Genomic DNA, 17350 nt, shown 5'->3' with positions numbered 1-17350 from the left:
CTCTTCATCTCTCCCTCCCCTCCCTTCTTCATCTACCCCTATTTCAGTCTGTCTTCAGATCCCACTCCCATATAAAGAAACAATCTGCCCATTAGTCTCTGTAGCCATTTACCCCGAGATAGCTCATGACCATTGCGTACACTTTGCATTCCTTGGCAACATCCATACACTTAGCCCTAGTCATAAAACCTTCCCATCTACACGTAATGAATGCAAATCCTATATCCATTAATGCTGCACAGCATTCCTTAAACTTATACCTCGGAGCACTTAGGTCTGTAAAGATTGCTATACTCGCTTGATGTTACTGCCTGTCCGGCCATAGCCCATAGTCTCCCAATCTGCTAATCTTGTCCCTCCATAGCTGGTATGACCTTTTATGTCAGGACCATTCCCTAGTTGAAAGGCCAGTGTGACCTTCTAGTGTGTTTGGTGCAACCAGTTAAGGGACAATAACAATGACTACTATCACTGGGAGTTGGAAAATGATTACTTGTAAATAGAGCTTAATTAGTGTAGTATGCATTAAATGACTAAATAAGATCTTTTCACTTGAAGAAACCTAATATACCAAGGTTAATCTGTCTATATAATGAATGTTGTAGTCCATAGATGTAGTAGCCTGTACATAAATTTATTGTGAAACTCGTAGCAAAAATTGGTTAACTGAGTGTCCATTTCATGAGTAGCCTATATTGATTAGTGTTTGACATTCCTCATCTAACAAATCAATGTCATGCCCTATGCCTCCTGTATTAGACCTAACTTTTGTTGCAATATCTACAAACATCTTGCCAAGCAGCTTCACTGCAGCATCAGTTCCACACACTCTTCCTTTCAACATTTTCTGAACATCACATCCACTTCACCTTCTGCCTCACTTGTACACACAGTGAGCACCCTACCACATTTCTTTTTTGACGTGTTTAACCTTGTGATCAAGGTGTTTTACCTTGTTAGTTTTGGTACCTGGCCCACCAACCCAAGCACGTAGTGCAAAGGTGAAAGTGCCACAGCTACAGGCCTCCTGACATATGCTTCTATCCTTAGTAGCCAGAATAAATAGAATCATAAAGCATAGAGAAAAGGTTAATTGAGATATACTAGGTTTTAAGTTTTTCAATCTAGAGGGAGTTTTCCTCCACCTAATAGAATCGGTAGATGGCATCCAAAAAAAAAAAAAAAGACCACTTGCAAAGTGCACTGCAAGAGGCCAAAGGCAGGCACAAACCTGAAAGTCTCAAATATTTGTCTGTGTGGTTTACTTTCTTCTCCTCTTTCTGAATCTCCAGATTTGAAGCAACTTTATTATGATTAACTTGGTATCTTTGTGGTCTTGTTTGATTAAGATGTCATACTTGATTTGGTCCACTGAAAACCATGATGGCATTTATTTTCCTGTAGCAGAACCCTCTTTAATTTTATAGGCTACCAAATTCTATACTTCACTAGGCACCCCCCAGAAATCAACCTAGTAGAGGAATCATTCCCAAGATAAGTGAGAAGTGCACTGACATGTCAACATTCATGTTGCTACTCTGCCTTATTTGTTATTGTTCCCATACTGTTTCTATTGTTTAGGTTGTGCACTTATCCTGTTCACTTTTATACTGCTATTTACATATTTTGTTCTGGTTAGCTTTGTGTGATTTTATTCAGCTGAAGGCAAGACATTGTTGAGTGATTTTGTTCTAGGTATTATCCAGGTGTCTTACTAGGCATTGGTTGAATGTAGGGGGTTTAGTTGTAGGTGAAACAAAAACATGTCGCCATCTTGAGGTTATTTTGAATTAGAAAGAGTGGGCCGACTCTGAGTTAGGTAATTTAAAAAAATGTAATGATTGTTTTCAAACTGATATAGAGTGTGTCATTAAAGATGGGCTATAGTATTTGTATATTTAGCATTTTGAATGTGTGTGTGTGTGTGTGTGCGTATATATATATATATATATATATATATATATATATATATATATATATATACGCAAGGTTGACCACCTTGCATTTTCAAGAACATACACTTCCAGTGTTTTTCCTGCATATATATATATATATATATATATATATATATATACACACATATATACAATTCCTGCATGTGCCTCCACGGTTCTTCCGATGTATGGCTTAGAATTAAAGTGCATTGTGGTTGATAAAAATGTATCTCTAGTCACTGGGACCCATTCAGTGTTGTACACACACACACACACACACATATATATATATATATATATATATATATATATATATATATATACATATAAATACATATACATACACTTACATACACCTTTTGATATATAGATATATTTGTACACATCAAACAAATTATACATGTTCACAGGAAGTCAGTACTCTTGGGAGATTAAAAAGAAAGACCAAAGAAAAAAATTAAAGTAAAAGAAAAATAATAATGCTAGATTGTATTAATGTTTGCATATGTATGAAAAGTTTTTGTGCAAAGTTTAGTACCTTGTCAACTTAACTTAACTTGAAAAGAGGTTGAGAAAAACTCGGAGTTTCCCATTCAGACTTGGAAAGCAAAAATATTGGTAGACAAAGCACTCACAAGTTAATGACCAAAACATGAAGCGTGGAGAACCAAATCACAAGAATAAAACCTAATGAAGAAAGGAGAGATGATAGAGTGAGGGAGTGGACATGGCAAGGATGAACTTTGTCACACTAGGACAATTTGGATATCTAATATATTAGCTTGGATTCAAAATAAGGAAGAACCTGAGAAGTAAAGAATGGTATGGGAGTTTGAAACTGTTTGAAAAGACAGGCCTTCAACCTTTCAAATGTAGATACACATACCATGCATACCATCCACTCCTTAAGGCAGATACTCCCTCGAGGTGCCTCTCCTTTTGAATGTGTGAGGGTTTTTCATTAGCATATAGAATCTTGTGGCTGTAGCTAGAACAGATATACAAGTATTCATTAGATATATTATTTGGTAATAGCAAGAATAGGTGCACAAGTATTTCCACACTTAGAGCATTATGAAAAGCGTAATCCTTTGAGTGCACATGAGACTTTGCTATGTTGAATAACACTGTGGCAATAGCCAAAATGAATTTACATGAGTTTAAGTGTGAGTACGTAAAGGGTTAGATAACCAGACCCATGTTATTGTCAGCCCATTAATTAAGAGTAGAGAGACTGTAAATGGCGATTGTCAAGATAAAATGTTTCTTTTATCAGTAATCCACACCTATTAGCGAGTGAATGTACCATATCTGGAACCTACATTTGGGGTTCATAGGTTGACTTTCTCACTGTAGGTAGTAGGCCAAATATACTATTTGTAGAATAGTCAATGATTGTATCTTTGTTTCTATATTCCAGTAATGATAAAGTTGTAATATATATTATACCAAAACACATGAAGAAGATAAAAAGTTTTGTTACATCAAATGTTGTTAGAAGTATGAAGCTATGGCCAACCTACTTCAGCAAGGGCCAGTATTAAAAGAAATACTGTAGTTCCTTGTTGTGTATATTAACAAATATACACATGTCTTGCCAGTGAGAATGTGATCCACTATTAATACTATAGTTATATATATTATTATCATTTTATTTATTTATTTTTTATTTTATTCATTTGTCTTTTTTTTCACTAAAGGTACATGGAGTAGAGCAAAAGCTGCCTATAGTGCTGCCTTTTGGGGATAATATTTTAGATATTTTATAATTCAGTGTATTGGTTTTATTGGCCACGCCTCTTACACATACGCATGAGTTGTCGGCCGTAACAAAGAGTCCTTGTACAGGAAGCGTCACTGATGGTCGGGGCACGGCATAACATTACGGAGCTCTGCTAGTATCCTATGGTAGAGCACCTTAAAGCACTACCTCACACTCCCCCCCCCCTCCTCACTCGTAAGACTATTGCGAGAGGTATGCTTATCCGCGAGCCGGAGCGAGCGACGGGGGCGGAATTGGGGGGATCCGCGCATGAGGACGGCAGGTCCTCCACCGAAGGATGGGACGCGACTGGGCGGCGTCTCCGGACGCCGGGTGTCGCTCCTGTAGGGTGGTGGGGGCGGCGATGCGCTGGTCGTACAGCGTCAGTTCCTCGGCGGCGGAGATGGCCCGAAGCTTCCATTACAGAGGGACGGAGTCGGGTAGGGTGAGACGGCCGGACGGGAACCTGGAAGACACGCAGGGAAGCGGGTGTCCGAAGGTGGGGCTTATCCGTGACGAGGCCCGTAGTCTTCAGAACGTCCTATCGGCGTCAGCGGCTGGCGACGGGTCGTCCCCGCGAAGCGCCGGCGTTGCCGGTGACGGCGATCCTGACGTGAGGATGAAGCTGAGCGGACGATGGTCTGTCATCAATGAGTAGTGGGGTAATCCAAACGGTGGCAGCATTTGATGCAGCCCAGGTGGCAGCAAGTATCTCAAGTGATAGTGGCGTATTGGGTTTCGGCGTCCGTCGGAAACAGCGGACCACACTGGACGAGGCGTAAGTACCCGGTATTTCACGGTCCTGCATGCACACTGGGGCGGGGGGGGGGGGGTGTCCGCGCACTAGGACGGCAGGTCCTCCGAGCGGAGAGGGCGGCCCGCTGCAGTAGAGGCGCAACGCATCCGTCTGCAGTACCACTGTCAGGGCGGGATCGAAGGGTCCCAGCACCGGCGGCGGCGACAGAGTTCGCTTTACGACAGACATGACGATACCTTGCTGCACCACTGAGTCAAGGTCTTCCTTCGCATGAACCTGAAATGCGAACGGTATCGGCCTGGGCGTGTGCGCAGCGAGGGGCGTCGCGTCGGCTTGCAGGTGGGTTCTCATGGGGGTGGGGGAAAACCATCATCTTTCCTAGGGGGACGTCACTAAATTCCCTTAGGAGGTAGTCGCGAGTGGCGGTCGGTGAGCTGTCATTGGGCAGTGTTAGCTCGGCGCACTTGTTCGCGTATGTCATCTCCAGGACAGGCTCCGGGAAGTCGAGTGGGACTATGGGCGAGCCGAAGGAGAAAAGTGAGAAAAAGGAGTGTTCAGACCTACCCGTGAATCCGTATGGCGGCGTTGCGGTCCCTGTCTCCGATGTCGAGGTGGCCCAGAAGCGTCCCGTTGCAGGGGGCATACGAGATATATCGGCCGCGTCGTCGGCGCCAAGAGCGGCGTTTGTAGGCTGGTTCCGGATATCTCCAACGTGCCTAGGTGCTGAATGCCTATCCCCATGATGTCCGCACCTGTGTCAGGCAGCACGTACGCAGGTGCTGACAGGAGGCGGAGGGAGATCGGCCGGAAGTGTCGCGTTGCGGAGGCATGTGAGATATGTCGGCTGCATACGTCAACGCCAAGAGCGGCGGCTGTAGGGCTCTTGATATCTCCAACGTGCCTAAATGCCGAGTGCCTGTCCCCGTGATGTCTGCACCTGTGTCAGGCAGCACGTACGCGGGTGCTGATAGTAGGCGGAGGGCGATCGGCCGGAAGGCACCGGGACGGCAGGTGCCAACCTTCCCGGGGAGAGGTGCGGGGGCGGGGAGCGTTGCTGAGTCAGGGGTGCGTGGGTCTGGCGGGGAACCCTTTTGCATGCCGACACGGTGTGTGCGTGCGGGTCCTACTGGATGTCCGAGACTGTCACCATCAATGCCTCGTGTGAGCAGCAATGTGGTCGCTACCTCCAGTGACGTAATTGCCTCGAGGGAGCGGAGACGTTGTACCAGTTCCTAGGATGGGTGTGCGTGGACTGTGTGAGTCAGATGGACTCCGCGCGGGGTGGCACTCGCGGCGGACAGGGCGAACCAGGATGAAGGCCTCTTTGTTCGCGTGACCTGCGCGAGTCGCCTGGGCACCGTGCAGGGTGGCGTTCGCGGCGGGTAGGACGAAGCTGCGGGATAAAAGGCCTCTTTGTTCGCACCACTACGTCCATGAAGGCGCGTCACTATCACACGATTTTTTACAGTCCAGCATGCACACTGGCTGGCACTGCAATCACGGTCCATTATGTTCAGTGTCGACTATTGGTCTAATTCCGTCAGTGCTTCGTTCACGTACGCGCCACCGATTCGCGTATCGTCCCATGCTTTTGCAAATAATTGCTTGGAATCCTACTCACTGCGCCATGTTATGTATACAAATGAAACGCGGGGGGGGGACGATTGAATCTTATTGTGGCGTTAAACGTACAGGGAGCGCTAGGTGTGCACAGTAAGACAAATTTAGACTGGGTTGAGGCTCGCTGTGCAGAGCGAGACGAGGCCATGCCTCGTACACATATAAACGAGTTGTCAGTCGTAACGTAAAGAGTCTTGTACTGGAAGCGTCACTGGTGGCCGGGGCACACCACACACTACTAGTATCCTATGCTAGAACACCTTAAAGCAGTACACAATCCTGAGTAAACAACTTAAACAACTCTTTTAAAATGACGCGAAGACATGTCTGTTGTGGATTTGCTCTTGGTGCCCATCCTCGTTAAGACGCAGGGTAACAAGTAAGATCATTTGTCATCAATTTAGCTCTTGGTTCTGAATTGCACTCGAGGAGTTGCCCTCGACGCCGCGTGGCTTTTTGTCAAGTGCGACCTTTGTCGTCATAGGGCAGTAATGGGCCAACTTCGACAGGAAACCAGACCTAACAGAACCGAAATTTTAAAATTTACATTCATGTGGATTATAGTTCAGGCAGTAGATATCCTGCGTGTGGCCACGCTGATGCGCCGCCGCTAGTAGTTTCCGCCTGCCCTCCTCAGTTGATGATGCTATTGCTCTCGGCCCGGAGGGAACACAATACACACTTTTGTTACCCCGAGCACGTATGTTGATTATATGAAAAAAGAAAATCATACAGAGAGGCGTTCAGCTGCGACCATACCGTCATCTTTGCCCGAAGTACTGTGGCTTCCAGAGCAGGTAGCCACTGGGAGCAGTTGGAATTCAACGCTGGTCCGGATTGTGCGAAACACAGTCGCCTAATATAAATTTTAATAATGTTGGACGTTCAGCTACAGGCTACGTGCAGCTCAAAATACGAGTTATATTAATGTCTATTTAAAACCCTATGGTTGTAAATTAGAGGGCAGTTTAATCTGGCTGTGCCCCGTTTGACCATACAGTTTTGATTGCTCGTGTGCAGTTTGGATTTCACTTTTGTGTTAACGTTTACATGTATGTTAGTCGTGTAGTTGCGTACTGGGTGCGCTCACTCTTGCTTATACTCGTAGGTACACGTTGATTCATCAGGACGAAACCGGGCCACGGCAGATAGGGCAGACGGAGGAAGTTGATAAGGCACGGACTACCCTGTCAGTCAGTCTGCCTTGCAGCGCCTCCTACTCCTCCTACTACTCCTTCTCTCCCCCTCTCTCCCTCCTTTCCTCCTCCTCCTTCGCCTTCTCTCTTCATCTTCCTCCTTTCCTCCTCTTTCCCTCCTCCTCCTCCTCCTTCCCTCCTCCTCTTCCTTTCCTCCTCTCCTCTCCTCCTTTCTTACTCCTTTCCCTCTCCTCTCCTCCTTTCTTACTCCTTTCCCTCTCCTCTCCTCCTTTCTTACTCCTTTCCCTCTCCTCCCCCGCCCCCTCTTCTTTTCTTCCACCTCCCCGCCTCTACTTCTTCCTCATACTCCTCCTCCTCCTCCTTTTCCTCCTGCTTCTCCTTCTCTCCTCCTTTCCTCCTTCCCCGCCCCCATCTTCTTTCTCTTCTTTTCCTCCACCTGCCCGCCTCATGCTTCCTCCTCTTCCTCCTCCCTCCTCCTTCCTCCTTCCTCTTCCTTCTGCTTCCTTAGGCACTCCCTGGTCTCTGTGTTTCTGCTGTTGCCTCCTGAGTCGTTTCTCCTTTGAAGGAAGTCTTCAGTTTCTGTCTTGTGCCACTTTCCTCTTCGTTGAAGTAACTCACCATTTCTATTTACATTTTATTGTTTCTTTTATTCATTCACTCGTTCCTTTTCTGTTCATCGCTTTATTCATTCATTCATTCATTCACTCGTTTGTTTTAATGTCAAATTTTCAACCTTTCCTTCCGCCTCTCTTTTCTGTCGTTTTCTCCCTTTTCCCCTCTCCCCCATGTCTCACTCCCTCTATCTCTCTCCCTTACTCTTCCCTCCCTCTCTCCCACCTTTTCTATCTAATCCTCCTCCCCGTATGAGTTATTGTCAGCATAGATTTTCTGCAGTCAATATTTGAGGGATTTAGTGACGTGCACGGACCAGAGTCGCGTAGCATTCTTTAATGATTGGAGACTAATCCAGAAAAAAAGGGGGGGGGGCGCTGATCACTTTTGACATTTACTCTCCTCCTTGAATCTCTCTCCTAGACCACCTCTAAGACTCTATCGTTCCATTGCTGTTTTGACCTCAAAAATATGATTATTAACAAAATAATTTCCCTCTTCCGCACCCTCTTCTTCTTCTCCCTCCTCTCCTTTCCTTCCTCTTCTTCTTCCTGTTCCCCCTTCCTTCTTCCTCCCTCCATCCCACACATTTCCGCTCACTATTCAAACAATGCCCCCATCGATCATGGGCCTCTACAACGTGCAACGTCTCTACATCTGTATCATTCCATCCACTTTATTGACCCCTCTCCCTCTCTCTCCCTCCCTCCACCTCCCACTTTCCCTCCCTTATCTCTCTCCCTCTCTCTCCCTCTCTCTCCCTCTCTCTCCCACTCTCTCCCTCCCTCCCTCCTCCCCCTCCCCAGCTGATCCTTCACTCGGTTCAGAAATTGTCACCGAGGGAGGCCGGGAGCTTAGTTGCGGCCGAAACCTTCACTTTGCCCCCCCCCCCTATACTTGGGTAGCCGGGGCAAGTGGCAGTCACAAGTGGGCCTCGTCCACCGGGGTAGACGAGTGTTGAAGTCCATAGTGGCGCCATCTTGATCTTTACCTTAGTAGGACTAAGGTGTCGGCACACTAGACTAGCATACTTGCATTTGCAACTTCGATGAAGTAGAAACGACTGAAGTTACAATATTCTAGACTTCCGTAAGAACATCTCACGTATTTTAGGTTTAACTTCTCATAATTCGTCATTCAGCTTCTCACTACGTGACGAAAGTAGTTTCACATTTGGAAATTTTAAAAACAAAAGATCGTCACCGAAGTAGTTTCTACTCTAGCGAAGTAGCAAAAGCAAGTAACATACTAGCGAGAAATGCCTAGTGTGCCTCCACCTTTAGTGAAGTTGTATAACTGCTTTAGGTAAAAGGTAGAAGCTAAGGGAAAGCGATTTGGTCAGGTTGAATCCTCTGCGCCTGGAGCCTCCCGCCTTCCTCTAAGTATGTCGTGGAATTTTATAGATTTGATTTTTTTTTTTTGTCTTGTTTATTTATATTTTATTTATTTTATCTTTACTTTTTATCTAACCATTTATTAATTGATTTTTATTAATATTTTTTATTTTAGTTTTATTTATATTTTTACCATTTGCTTATTCTATTTTATTATTTTATTTTATTTCATTTTATTTTTGTGTGTGTGGAAGTGACCTGTCCTGTTTTAGATTTTGGAGCCAGTCTTGCATTAGCAACCGGGATTTGATTTCGAGCGCACAAGACGGACGAGAGCTGAGAGCCAAGGAAATCGACAGACAGTCGGATCGACACAAACACGATTGTACCGACTATGTCGCAACAGTTATACTGTAATGCACGAAAGGAATGTTATGATGATGACATCATAGTTATCGGGATGGCGAAAGTGGCGTCACTGTTTTCTTTTCTTTCTTGTTGGTGGAGGAGGAGGAGGTCCCATAAATTCCACTCATCTTAACAGAAGAATAACTTCATTTATTTGATCCATTTCTCTTGGTGCCACAATTCGTGTAGTCGTTTGTTGTTTCCGTATCTTGCCCCACCAGTTGCGGTCGTATTTGTACCGGCATCGTTTTAATAATTGTGTGGACCAAAACCTTAATGCAAATGCTGCGTCTATATTTTGCTCTGGACAGTAAATAACCTTTATTGCTCCTGTGGTCACAATATTCTCCAATGGCAGATCGAGAGAGGATGGTAGGAGGGAGTGGGTGGGAGGGAGGGAGGATAGTTCCCCCCCACCCCACCCTTAGGATGAATAGTAATGGTACGGTTAATGGAATGGTAGTACATGGGGGTGTAGAAGTTGACTACTCGACGCTTTCTCCTCCTCTACCACCACCAACTCCAATACATCTTCAACTCTTTGACGTACTTGTCATAGTCTTTGTCTTCTTCCTCCTCTACCTCCTCGTCCTTGTCCTAGTGCTTGTTCTCCTCCTTCTTCCACCTCCTCTTTTTTTTTTATCCTGGTCCTTCTCACCCTTCTCCTCTTCCTCCTCTTCCTCATACTCTTCATCCTAGTCCTGTTCATCCTCCTCGCCCTTCTCGCTAATTTCCTCCACCTCCTCCTCCTCCTCCTCCTCCTCATGATTATGATTCTCATCGTGCACCTCTTCCTCTTCCTGGTCGCCCTCTTGTTTTGCTGTCCTGTTCTTCATCACATTTTCTCCAGTTCTCCAGATATTTTTTCTTTCTTTCCCCCCTCTTTTTCCCACCTGATATTCCGCCCCCCCTCCTAGCTACCCTCCAGTTGCCCCCCCCCCTCCTTTCACCTCATCTTTACACAGGTTCCTCTTCCATGTATGCGCTCTGACGTGATACTTTGAGTTCTGTGGCACTACTGCATCGGTCTCGAGTAATAGCGACGGGATTTTCTCCGTGTGGATTTTAAGGGTGAAGGTGGCCCTGTTTGCGGTGGTGGTGGAGGAGGAGTAGGTGAAGATTGTGGTGGTGATGGAGGAATTTGTGGTGGTGGTGGTGGTTGTGAAAGAAAAGGAGTAGTAGTTGGTGGTAGAGGAAGAGGAGGGGGAAGAGAAGGAGTTGGTGTTGGAGGAGAAGGAGGTGGTGGTTGTGGTGACAGGAGGCTGGGCAGGCTTTCCTTGTGCGAGACGACGCGAGGAGCGCTCGACGTTATGTGGCGCTGTTGGTTCTTCCTCTCAGTTTAGGTGCGGTTGTCAGCCTTCGCCCCCCCCCTCCTCCCCCTCCCACCGTCCCACTTTGAGAGGAGTGAGCGAGCCAGCCAGCCAGCCAGCCAGCCTTTTTTACCCCTTGACTCTCGGGTACAAAATCACGTGGCGACAGCCATAATAAGACTTGAAAAAGTGGACTTTGGTAGCCAGATTAGGTCAAAACAGTCCTTTAGCTTTACCTGAAGGTTTCTAACGGCTGATTGAAATCGCATCCCGGCAACCAGAATATTTTTTTTATTCTTGCAACCGACGGTTTGAATTGTGGAAAAGAATTTCAGCTTAACAGAGAAGCGTTGTAATCGAGACATGTTGACCCCGTTCGACCTCACCCTCAGCTGAATAAATTCTTGTGGCACCAGCCAGAATAAAAAATGTATAGGTTATTGTGGCAGAGGTTAACTGAGATGAGATCATTGTATCGGAGACGGGGATTAATCGATACGTTTCGTCCCCTTGATGATGGTGAGATATTAGGGTAGTTTTAAACTTGTCATTATTTTGCCCACCCAACCCCAGGTCACATGCACACGGACATACATACACAGAACATGTTTACGTCACTGGGATTTAGCCAGAGTAATTTGGCATATCAAACGGGAAGTTAACACCCTCGCAACCGGGGGACCACGGATATGAATGAAATCGCCTGGCGGCAACCAGAATGAAAGGAAGAGTGCTATCCAGTACCAGAGGGGTTAAGTTTGTTGTTGGGTGGGCTGCCTCCCACGGCGGCTGCGGGGGGGGGGGGCACGGCCTTAAAGCAGGTGAGACATAGTACAGACCAGGACCTGTAGTTTCTCTCCCCGTACCCACCGTCTCTATGTATGAATGTACGTGTACTCACACACACGCACAATATATATATATATATATATATATATATATATATATATATATATATATATATATATCATATTCAGTTTCGTTGCCGATAAATTTAGGACCACAAATCTTTGCTAAGGGGCCAAGGGGCCAAAGTTGATGGCATATGGGTGCCAGATGTTCATTCATTGCCTTCGCATAGAGCCAGGTGAACCAGGCTCGAGTGGTAAGCTAATAAGGACCGCAAGCACTTGGGATAGCGACCTAGTGACACTGTTGAGGTTGGCCTGCTAGCACTGTGGCCCTTGACCTGATGACACCAGGAAGGGTTGTCAGGCCGTGAGGTCGAGTGGGTTTATCGAAAAAGGAAAGAAAGGAACAGCAGGGGAGGTGTTTTTTCATGTAGTTGATGTCAGGAACCTTTACCCTTGGCCTCGCATTCACTTAGTTGTGAGTTCGAATCCCAGTCTCCGATTTCCAGCAGTGAATGTTACATACCCCAACAGTCCTTAAAACGCTGCCTCCTGGCATAGGCTCCTCACTACCTTCTCCCTCCCGTCACGAGCCCGCCTCGTTTAAAAGCTATCTCCAGATGTTAAAGACTATCTCGAGGCCATCTCGATTAATTACTGGACAGCTGATTGGTGCTTATGACCTACTGTCATTAAGTGTCAAATGTGCACTAATTCATATTTCAGTTGGGTGCCGCTTAGTTACGACCATCAATGAGCTGTTCGCCGGGGGTCGTCCAATTAAATGGAATGGATCAAACGAAGTATGCAAATTGGCTTATCGCCTCCCAAGTGCGGCCGGCGCAAGCTTAACGAGCCAGCAGCCCAGAGAATAATACCAGAGTTTTAGGCGCCATTGGAACCGTTGTGTATTATCGCCAGTTATTTATTTTCCTTCGGTATTGATAGTACTAGACAATGTTGCGTGATTGCACAGGCGGCCGGGGGGCGGGGGCCGGGATTTTGTGTTGTTGTGGCGCTTTGAGTTTCATACTCGTCTTAGAATCTTCCTCCCTCTCTATCTCTTTTCCTCTCTCTCTCTCTTCCCGCAAAATTTGGTCACATTTAACAAGTCCATTGTTTCATAGACCATATCACCTACTTTGCCCGACTTCTTATCACACTTCCCTGCATCACAAGCCACACGTTACATTTTCTTACCTTGTACTTGTAACCATTACCAATAACCTCACATAAACATTACCCATGGAAACTACAATGCAACGTACACAAACGAACACCATATCCACGCCCCAAGGCGAGCGACCATCATATGATCAGTGCGTGATAATAACTGGCTAGCCAGGAACGTATTTCCAAGCGCGCATTTACACCACATCCCCAAATATAACTGAATACAAATTAAATCACAAGAAATAACCGTATAACATATCTAACTGTATTATAATATTTCATACATGTTTAAACCCTCCATTTGTAACATAGAAAAACCTAGAAACTGCTAACCTCCCTCTCCGGAAGCTGAGCTCACTATTAAAACTGCATAAAGACTCAGACCGGGCCCCGGGAGCAGCAGTTGCAGGTGAATGTAGATTCGTGGAGAGTGTACATCGTGTATTCTAAATGTCAAGTATAGTTAAGAAAAAGGGACACGAGCTTTTCATTAGAATACACGCAACTCGCGTATACAGTACTTTCTCATTACAATCTTACCGTTACATTGTCGAACTTACTCTCCGATGTCATAGCCCCCTACCTTACCCTGTCCAGTGTTCGCACTACTATGTTACACTACGGATCTCAAACGTCACGCCCCCCCCCCTCCCTACGTCACACATTTCTTTGATCGTCGGCCTGGGGAGTTTTTATTCTCAAAGTTGATCCGGAAGTCCACCTTCAACTTCCAGATCATAGCAGGCCCGTTGGTATTACTTGACGAATTTTCTCTTGAAGTCTGAGCGGCAAAATACCCCCTCTTCCTTTTCTTCCTCCGCCTCCCCGTCCTCCTCCTCTTCTCCCTCTTCCTCTGCTTCCTCCTCGACATTTAATTAGCTACAAATCCCCGACTAGAATTATTAATTCAAGATAGGTTAAAAAAAGAAAAAGCATATCATAGGATAAGTACCAGAACTGCCTTGCAAGGACCAATAGGTCTGTTGCTGTTCGTTTGTCCATGTAACTCCTCAGTCTTGTGTCATTGGCTGTTGACCTCGCTTTGGGTCGGAACAAAAGTGGGATCTGGCCCACTTTTAGGAGGGCCACGATCGGGAAGTGGCACTGCACTGTCACGTGGAGACTCCGAGGAAACTGTCTTGGGGGGCGTAAAGCCATAGAAAGCTGCCTTCGTGATTTTTCAAATTTGTGCAGACAAGTAACGTCGTAATGTCACTTAGTCCATGGTTGAAGCCGTGTGTGACGTGACCTCATATTTGACGCAATCTGGAATGTGGTGATATTCATTTCCCAGGGTAACGTGACGTCATACTTGACTCACCATGTAAAGTGACGTCATAATTATTCCCCCGTATGGTGTGAAATAATTATTTTCCCGTTCGACGTGACGTCATAGTTGACTCACATGCGACATAATTATTCCCTCGTATGACGTGACGTCATAATTGTTCCTCCCCGTATGACGTGGCGTCATAATTATCCCCCCGTGTTATGTGACGTCATGGTTGACTCCCATGTGACGTGATGTACATTTTGACGTCATAGTTGAGTCACCATGTGGCATTGTGACAGTCTTCTGTTTTATGTTATAAGGTAGGGTGGCCAGATCAAGGGAAGTTACGCACAAATTTGTATCAAAATAATTTTTTTACATATCTCTAGAATGGTCGTTTTGAACGAGACCATCTCTCCTTTTATATGAGTTTTATTTGTGCTTTTACTTTAATTGGCAACGAATTTGAGTAATGATAGTGTACGGGGTGTGGGAGGCTGGACTTCAATTGTTAGATACAGACCTTATATATGGTTCTCCGGGCCGCAGGTACAACTTGCCCACTGGACTCGGACTCTAGAAACTAGTTTTAGACTGACAACTCCAAACTCAGATTTAGACCCAGACTGACTTCTCTCTGTTTAACCCATTCAACTCCGATGACAAGATGTCTTGTCATTTGGTCAAATAAAACAAAAAATCATAATAAAACAACAAAATGTTTGATGATCAAACAGCACCAGAAAAATATGACGTCATCAGTCCTCCTCGAGGAGGACTGATGACGTCATATTTTTCTGGTGCTGTTTGATCATCAAACATTTTGTTGTTTTATTATGATTTTTTGTTTTATTTGACCAAATGACAAGACATCTTGTCATCGGAGTTGAATGGGTTAATAGCTAAGACGAAACCTCTGAAGGGGTAAGTTCCTCCTCCAGGGTGGACCCATCATCTATGATTGGCTAAGTTCATTTCTTTGTACCATATGCCGACCAATAGCAAAACGCTGACTAATAACAATCAGAACTCCGACATGCCCCTTCGGAGACATCTGGCCTCACTGATTTCATTAAGGGTCTGTGGGGTCAGATAAGAAAAGCCTTACTCCAACAAAAATTTATGTTATGGCTTCGCTCCTGAGTAGGGGCCTACGCGCAATGCTAGCAACTAGTATCGTTCTTTTAGTATCATCACAAGTACAACGTGGTGATGTTTCGTCATCAAACCAATCACTACAACATATGGGATGGGGCGTCACGATTAACGCTATATGCAGAGCTCTCTGTGAGGAAACGCAGGTCTTTGGGTTGTGTGAACAGGCTTTCTGTCATCGACTAGGAGGAGGAGGGAGGGAGGCTATGGTAGGCCTACAGTACGATAGACATCACCATCGAGTTGTATATTTTCTCTTCGGAGGCCTGGGATTCCTTCAATAGAGGTGCCCTGTCGAGAGGCGGAACCAGCAACTCGTGAACATCAGAGGTGCTTTTGTTATTCTCATGGTGATATTGATTGTACGAAGACAGAAGTGGAAGTGTTAGATTTTTTCTTCATCTTCGTCTTCTCCGTCGTCATCATCTTGCTTTTCGTCTTCCTCCTCCTCTTCGTCGTCTTCGTCTTTTTCCTCCTCTTCTAATCATCATCCTTCTCTGTGGAAGACGTTTCCTAAATGACAGTTCAAGACAATTCTTTAAAATCCTAAACTGAATAGAATCGTCCGGCTGAAGATTCGACTGTACCAAAGCCTCTACTATAATGAGGACATGATTGAGGGAGGTGGACGCTCTGTGAGGTTTACTACCCACGAATTTGTATTTACATTTCACAGCAAAAATACGTCCAGCGTTTTATCTTGCGCAGCTATAAGCTGCCGATTGTGAAGATCAGTCTGTTTTGGTATATTTTGACTAATTCGATTGTTTTGTCCAATATCGCTAGGCATATCCAGGTGCTCTTAGTTTCTTCTCTGTCTGCTTGGACAATGTTCTTGATCCCTCAATTATATTATTTACGTGTCAGTTCCCTTCGTTTATGATTAATTCATTCTATTTTTTTTTTTGGGGGGGGGGTTGCCACTGAAAATAAAACTTGTCGAATGGCCGTCTAGGCTGACAAACGCAGTGGACAAAGATCCAGATTTATAGCCTGCAATATTTTCTCTTGCTTTTAAATCATTTGCTCGGAGCATTTGTATCCGCGCGCGTCAAACGTGTCTGCTCTTCTTATAGTGCCACGAGAGGCCAACGTGGGGCAGTGCCAAAGGGATGCCTGGCACTTTTTTTTCTGCCTTTCACTCGGGTTTTTCCTTCTATCCATTTTTCCTTCTCTCCTTCCCTCTCTCTTTTCCTCCTTTCTCTCCTTCCATCCTTCCTCCCTTCTCTCCATCCATCTTTTTCTTCCTTCCCTCTCTCTTTCCTTCCTTCCTTTTCTCCTTCCCCCTCTCTTTTCTTTCCTCCTTCCGTTCCTTCTGTGCTTCCCTCCCTCCCGTTCCTTTCCTTCTTCCCTCTGTCCCTCCCTCTCTCCCTTCATCCCTCCCTCCTTCATTCCCTCCATTCCCCCTCCATTTTTCTGTTCTCACTCCCTCAGTTACTTCTCTTGACCTCTTCCGCCAACGCCTTTCTCTCCCCTTCCTTCCTTCTTTCCTCCATCCTTCCTTCCTTCCTACCTCAGTTTAGCTTCTGCCTACTCCATACTAGGGTACAAAAGGGCCCCTGCATACTGTTAGATATCCGTGGACAGGACAAGACAAGACAAGAGTAGAGCAAAATTAATGATGATGACGATAAGGCGACCGCGTGAGACGGATCTGCCCTCTTGTCCTCCAGTGACGTCATCCTCGGGCCGAGGGCCACCTCGCATATCTTTACCGGCCCGGGCAGGAGTATTATCTCCAGCAAATAAAAAAAAAAAAAAAAAAAAAAAAAAATTAGACGGGTGGAGGGAGGTGGGGAGGAGGAGTTGACGTCAAGGGTTGCTGGAGACAGGAAAGCATGAGGAAGCATTTTGTCTTATCGTGTCTCTTGTCTATCTGTTCTTTCTCATCTTTCTCACCCACTCGTTTTCTTTCTATATATGCCCCACCTCTCTTCCTCCCTTGTCCTCTTTCTCTTCCTCTTTCCCTCCCTTCTTTTCCTTTATCTTTCTCTCGTTTATCTC

The 17350-nt window shown here is 45.5% G+C and overlaps 1 protein-coding gene across 1 annotated transcript in view; it reads left to right on the top strand.

The window, feature by feature from the left end:
- Positions 1-17350, top strand: part of LOC143025747 (uncharacterized) — a 47898-nt gene that overhangs the window by 12950 nt on the left and 17598 nt on the right. The gene's annotated exons all lie outside the window — the stretch shown is intronic.

The sequence above is a fragment of the Oratosquilla oratoria genome, chromosome 5, assembly GCF_046742065.1.
Source record: "Oratosquilla oratoria isolate Oo_2021 chromosome 5, ASM4674206v1, whole genome shotgun sequence".
Classification (NCBI taxonomy): Eukaryota; Metazoa; Arthropoda; class Malacostraca; order Stomatopoda; family Squillidae; genus Oratosquilla; species Oratosquilla oratoria.
The sequence above is the reverse complement of the archived record's forward strand: the minus strand, read 5'-3'. Positions and strand labels throughout refer to the sequence as shown.